Source organism: Chlorocebus sabaeus, chromosome 14 (genome assembly GCF_047675955.1).
Source record: "Chlorocebus sabaeus isolate Y175 chromosome 14, mChlSab1.0.hap1, whole genome shotgun sequence".
Lineage (NCBI taxonomy): Eukaryota > Metazoa > Chordata > Mammalia > Primates > Cercopithecidae > Chlorocebus > Chlorocebus sabaeus.
The window spans coordinates 53,903,018-53,909,564 of NC_132917.1; the positions used below are offsets into that span (position 1 = coordinate 53,903,018).

Sequence of the window (6,547 nt, forward strand, 5' to 3'; positions counted from 1 at the left end):
TTCCTTGCAAATAAATTAGCAAACTAGAATAATGAATTTGTAAAAAAAATTTTTTTTTCTTTTTTGTTTCTTTTGATTTATTTATTTATCTTTTGAGATAGGGTCTTGCTCTGTCCCCTGGTCTGGAGTGCAGTGGTGCGATCATGGCTTATAGCAACTTTGGACTCTTGGCCTCAAGCAGTCCTCCCACCTCAGCCTCTCAAAGTGCTCAGATTACTGGTGTGAGCCACTGTATCCGGCCCCCCATGTTTTTGGTATGTTTTTGGTGTGTTTTCTCTTTCTATTTCAATATTATATTGTAGTAGATGCCTTGAATTTAGAACAATACCCTAATCTTCGGCTGCTCAAAGTGGGGTCTGGGGAGCAAGCAGTATACTAGCTATCACTGGGAGTGAGTTAGAAAGTCAGAGTCTTGCTGGGAGTGGTAGCTCACGCCTGTAATCCCAGCACTTTGGGAGGCTGAGGCGGGCAGATCACTTTAGGTCAGGCGTTTGAGATCAGCCTAGGCAACATGGCAAAACCCTGTCTCTGCTAAAAAAATAAATAAATAAATTACAGGCCGCGCGCAGTGGCTCACGCCTATAATCCCAAGCACTCTAGGAGGCCGAGGGGAGCGGATCACCTGAGGTTAGGAGTTCGAGACTAGCCTGACCAACATGGAGAAACCCTGTCTCTACTAAAAATACAAAATTAGCCCAGTGTGGTGGTGCGTGCCTGTAGTCCCAGCTACTCAGGAGACTGAGGCAGGAGAATCGCTTGAACCCAGGAGACAGAGGTTGCGGTGAGCCGAGATTGTGCCATTGTTCTCCAGCCTGGGCAACAAGAGTGAAACTCCCTCTTGGGGGAAAAAAACAACAAAAAGTCAGCCAGGTGTAGTGGTGTGTGTGCCTGTAGTCCCAGCTACTGCTGAGGCTGAGATGAGGATTGTCTGAGTCTGGGGAGGTGGAGGATTCAGCGAGCCATGATTGTGACACTGCACTCCAGCCTGGGCAACAGAGTGAGATCCCGTCTCACACACACACACAAGGCAGACTCTCAGCCTACGCCCCAGACCTGCTGAATTAGAATCTGCATTTTAACAAGATCCCAGGTGATTTCAGATGCATATGACAGTTTGAGAGGCCCAGCTGTAATCTACTCTGTAATCTGGAGAAGATTACACTGAGTTATTACTATATTTTTGGAGAGATGGGGTTTTGTTATGTTGCCGGGGCTGATCTCCAAACTCCTGGCCTCAAGTGATTTTCCTACCTCAGCCTCCCAAAGTGCTGGGATTACGGATGGGAGACACCACACCCAGCTAACTAGAATTTTAAATGTTTCTCATTGCTCTCATAACAAGCCATAAACCCCAGCCTGACATTTATGGCCACAGTAAGATGGACCTTACCTACTTCCCCAATCTTTCCTATATTAATATGCTATTTCACCTAAATTGCTTGGCTTAATTGTTCTCCAAATATGCTAAGCATATTCGGGATCTATGCTCATGGTCTTTGCTTTGTCTGTCTGCTCAGTTTCCACATCTGTTTGGAGGTCACTGCTGCCTGGCTTAGCTCACAGTGCTGTCTCATTCTCCAAACATCTGTAGCTGTCCCAGTGCCATAACAAAAAAAAAAGTAGCCTTACCCACTCATGAATACCTAACACAATACAGTGCATATATTAGTTTTTTGATTCATTAGTTAGGTTCTTTTTTTTTTTTTTTTTTTTTTCTGAGGCGGAGTCTCGCTCTGTCTCCCAGGCTTGAGTGCAGTGGAGAGATTTCGGCTCACTGCAAGCTCCACCGCCCGGGTTCATGCCATTCTCCTGCCTCAGCCTTCTGAGTAGCTGGGACTACGGGTGCCCACTACCAGGCCCGGCTAATTTTTTTGTATTTTTAGTAGAGATGAGGTTTCACCGTGTTAACCAGGATGGCCTTGATCTCCTGACCTTGTGATCCGCCCATCTCGGCCTCCCAAAGTGCTGGGATTACAGGCGTGAGCCACCGCGCCCGGCTTAGTTACATTCTTATTAATTTTTTTTTTTATTCAGAAGAAGCTTGCTAATTTATGAGGCTCTGATTTCTCTAACCAAGCAGGAGTTAAAGCCAAACAGGGAGAAACTGGAAGCAATGTGCTCACGTGTCTTTGTTTGGATTTTCATCACACCCTAATGAGGGTGCAGTTATTTCAGTGACATTTGACTACGCATCATTACCCAAAGAAGAGTTTTATATAAGGGAGTGTCCTAGAAAGAAGGTTCTAATAGATCTCTGTCTTAGTCCGTTTGTGCTCCCATTTAAAAACACCACAGACTGGGTCATTTATAAACAATAGAAATTTATGTCTCACAGTCCTGAAGGCTGAGAAATCCAAGGTCAAGGCACCTGCCTTCAGTGTCTTTATTTTTTTTGAGATGGAGTCTCGCTTTGTCACCCAGGCTGGAGTGCAGTGGCATGATCTCGGCTCACTGCAAGCTCTGCCTCCCAGGTTCATGCCATTCTCCTGCCTCAACCTCCCGAGTAGCTGGGACTACAGGCGCCCACCACCACTCCCGGCTACTTTTTTGTATTTTTGGTAGAGACGGGGTTTCACCGTGTTAGCCAGGGTGGTCTGGATCTCCTGACCTTGTGATCCACCCTTCTCGGCCTCCCAAAGTAATGCGATTGCAGGTGTGAGCCACCGCACCTGGCCCTTCAGTGTCTTTTGAGGACCTTCTTGCTGATTCTCACATGGCAGAAGGGTCGAAAAAGGCAAAAGGGAACAAGCACTGTCCTCATGTGGCAGAGGAGCAGAAGCAAATGGACCCACTCCCTCAAGCCCTTCTGTAAGGGCCCTTATCCTATCCATAAGGGATCAGCTCTCATGTCTTAATTACCTCCTAAAGGCCCCACCTCTTTATACTGTCATATTGGCCATTAAGTTTCTTTTCTTTTTTCTTTTCCTTTTTTTTTTTTTTTTGAGACAGAGTCTCACTCTGTGCAGTGGCACCATCTCAGTTTACTGTAGCCTCTGCTACCCGGGTTCAGCAATTCTCCTGCCTCAGCCTCCCGAGAAGGTGGGATTACAGGTGTGCACCACCAGGCCCCGCTAATTTTTGTATTTTTAGTAGAGACGAGGTTTCACCATGTTGGCAAGGCTGGTCTTGAACTCCTGACCTCAAGTGATCTACCCACCTCAGCCTCCCAAAGTGCTGGGATTACAGGCATGAGCCACTGTGCCTGGCCAGGCCATTAAGTTTCAACATATGAATTTTGGAAAACATATTCAGCCCATAGAAATTTCTTTAAAATATATTTCTGATACTATTGCATTCAATGTTATAGATAGACATAGTTTAGGAGTCAGTGGCTCTGTAATTCTTCTTATGAAAAACAGTATTCCTTTATCCCTGTCTTGTGTTATTGGTCCTTGATATTTTGCTGAGTGAGAAAGTATAGGCATCTCACACACTGCTGTATTATGCCTGTGTGGGTTCGATAGTCAGGGGTGAGTGGAAGGAGTGGTAGTTATGAGTGAGTGTGTGTTTCTATTTGTTTTATTAAAAAAATTTTTTTTCAAAACAGGGTCTCACTTTGTTGTCTTGGATGGTCTTGAACTCCTGGCCACGTGTGATCTTACCTCCTCGGCTTCCCAAAATACTGGGATTACAGGTGTGAGCCACTGCACCTGGCCAGTGTTCCTATTTGAATACACATCTTCACTCTCCCCTCCATTAGATCTGAGCACCTCTCCTTTAGATGTACGGAACATGGGGAAACGACGGACCTGTGTTGGAACCCAGCAACCTAGAGCACGTTTTCTTCTGTATTGCAATAGCTAGGTAGCCATCTGCCTAGATGTAGACCAGTAGTTCTCAAACCTATGGAAGCATCAGTATCACCTAGAGGGTTTCACTGAGCCCCATCCCCAGAGTTTCTGATTCAGGATGTCTGCAGTGGGCGAGGCCCAAGAATTTGTATTTCCGTTAGGTTCCCATGTCATGCTGATGCTGCTGATTCAAGGACCATACTTGAGAGCCGCTGGTATAGTGGGAAAGAAAACATCAAAAGGGAAAGAAAGAACCCAGTGAACACAAAACTAAATTCGGCTCCTTCTGGTGTCTTTTTTCTTTTGACAGTGTGAAAATTGCAATAATTAATTCAACTAATTGTTGCAAAATGAACAAAATAAAAGGCACAGGTTAAAACAAAAAAAAAGTGTGGGGAGCTGGGTGTGGTGGCTCATGCTTGTAATTCCAGCACTTTGGGAGGTTGAGATGGGAGAATCACTTGAGGTTAAGAGTTTGAGAACAACCTGGGCAACATAGCGGAACCCCTTCTGTACAAAAATAAATAAATAAGTAAAAATAAAATACAAAATAAAACTGCTTATGGCTTTTGCTCTTTATATTAAGCATTTGCAAAATCAGTCTCTATCTGGGTACTTTTAATTTAATTTAATTTAATTTAATTTATTTACTTTTTGAGATGGAGTCTCACTCTGTCACCCAGGCTGGAGTGCAATGGCTCCATTTCAACTCACTGCAACCTCTGCCTCCCAGGTTCAAGCAATTCTCCTGCCTCAGCCTCCTGAGTAGCTGGGATTACAGGTGTGCATCACCAGCCTGGCTAATTGGTGTATTTTTTGAAGAGATGGGGTTTCACTAAGGCCAGGCTGGTCTCAAACTCCTGACCTCAGGTGATCCACCCGCCTTGGCCTCCCAAAGTGCTGAGATTACAGGCGTGAGCCACCATGCCTGGCCTATTTTATTTTATTTTATTTTTTGGCAACAAGGCCTTGCTCTGTCAGCCAGGTTGGAGTGCAGTGGCACAATCATGGCTCACTGCAGCTTCGACCTCCTGGGCTCAAGCAGTCCTCCCACCTCAGCCTCCTTAGTAGCTGGTCCTATAGGTGCATGCCACCACACCTGGCTAATTTTTAAAAATGTTTTTTTGTGGAGATGGGGGGGTCTCCCTATGTCACCCAGGCTGCTCTTGAGCTGCTGTCTTCAGGTTATCCTCCTGCCTCAGCTTCCTGAAGTGCTAGGATTACAGGATTGAGCCACTGAGTTTGGCCTTTAGTTAAATTTTATTTTTTTTGACACACAGTCTCACTGTGTCACCCAGGCTGGAGTGCAGTGGTGCAATAATCATTCACTGCAGTCTCCACCTCCTGGGCTCAAGCAATCCTCTGGCCTCATTTTGCATACTGCCCAGGCTAATCTCAAACTCCTGGGCTCAAGCAATTCACCTACCTCAGCCTCACCAAGTGCTGAGATTACAGGCATGAGCCACCGTTCCTGGCCCTTGTGCTTTTATTATTATTATTATTAGTTAGAGATGGAGTCTCACTCTGTCACCCAGGCTAGAGTGCAGTGCCATGATCTCAGCTCACTGCAGCCTCTGCCTCCCGGCTTCAAGCTATTCTCCTGCCTCAGCCCCCCAAGTAGCTGGGATTACAAGCATGAGGTACCACGCCCAGCTAAATTTTGTATTTTTGGTAGAGATGGGGTCTCGCCATGTTGATCAGGTTGGTCTTGAACTCCTGACCTCAGGTGATCCACCTGCCTCGGCCTTCCAAAGTGCTGGGATTACAGGCATGAGCCACTGCACCTGGCCTTTTCTTTTCTTTTCTTTTTTTTCAGGCTTAATTCACTTTATTTTTCTTGTATAAAAACCCTCTATTGCAGCCACAGCTGGAGCCTGGGTCCGCTGCACGGAGACTCTGGTGTGGGTCTTGACAAGGTGGTCAGTGAATTCCTGACAGGGAGACTTGGTAAACACAGTCTCCTTCCAGAGGTCAGGGGTCAGGTAGCTGTAGGTCTTAGAGATGGCATCAAAGGTGGCCTTGGCGAAGTTGCCCAGGGTGGCAGTGTAGCCCCGGGCTGAGGTGTAGCAGTCATCAATACCAGCCATCATGAGCAGCTTCTTGGGCACAGGCGCTGAGACGATGCCAGTGCCCCTGGGTGCAGGGATGAGGCGCACCAGCACAGAGCCGCAGCGGCCTGTCACCTTGCAAGGGACGGTGTGGGGCTTGCCAATCTTGTTCCCCCAGTAGCCTCTGCGCACGGGGACAATGGAGAGTTTGACCAGGATGATGGCCCCACAGATGGCAGTGGCCACCTCCTTGGAGCACTTAACACCCAGGCCGACGTGGCCATTGTAGTCCCTGATAGCAACAAACGCCTTGAACCTGGTGCGCTGGCCAGCACGGGTCTGCTTCTCCACCGGCATAATCTTCGAAACCTGGTCTTTGAGATTGAGAGAGGCCCCCAAGAAAAAGTCAATGATCTCAGATTCCTTAATGGGCAGGGAGAAGAGGTAGATCTCCTCCAGGGACTTGATCTTCACGTCCTTGAGCAAGCGGCCCAGCTTGGTCACGGGCATCCACTCCTTATCCTTGGCCTTGCCTCCGCGAGCTCCGCGACCTCGGCCCCGGCCCCGTCCACGGCCGCAACCCTGACCCCGGATGCCACTGCCGAAACCACCGCGGAAGCCACCGCGGTTCCCCATCCCAGGGCCACCAGGGCCTCTGGGCCCCCCGGCTGCACCGGCGTCATCCGCCATTTGGTGTTCTCTCGGAGA

The 6,547-nt window shown here is 47.7% G+C and overlaps 1 pseudogene; it reads right to left on the reverse strand.

Annotated features, from left to right (window-relative positions):
* Positions 1-5,599: 5,599 nt before the first annotated feature.
* LOC103245070 (small ribosomal subunit protein uS5 pseudogene) lies at positions 5,600-6,547 on the reverse strand (annotated as a pseudogene).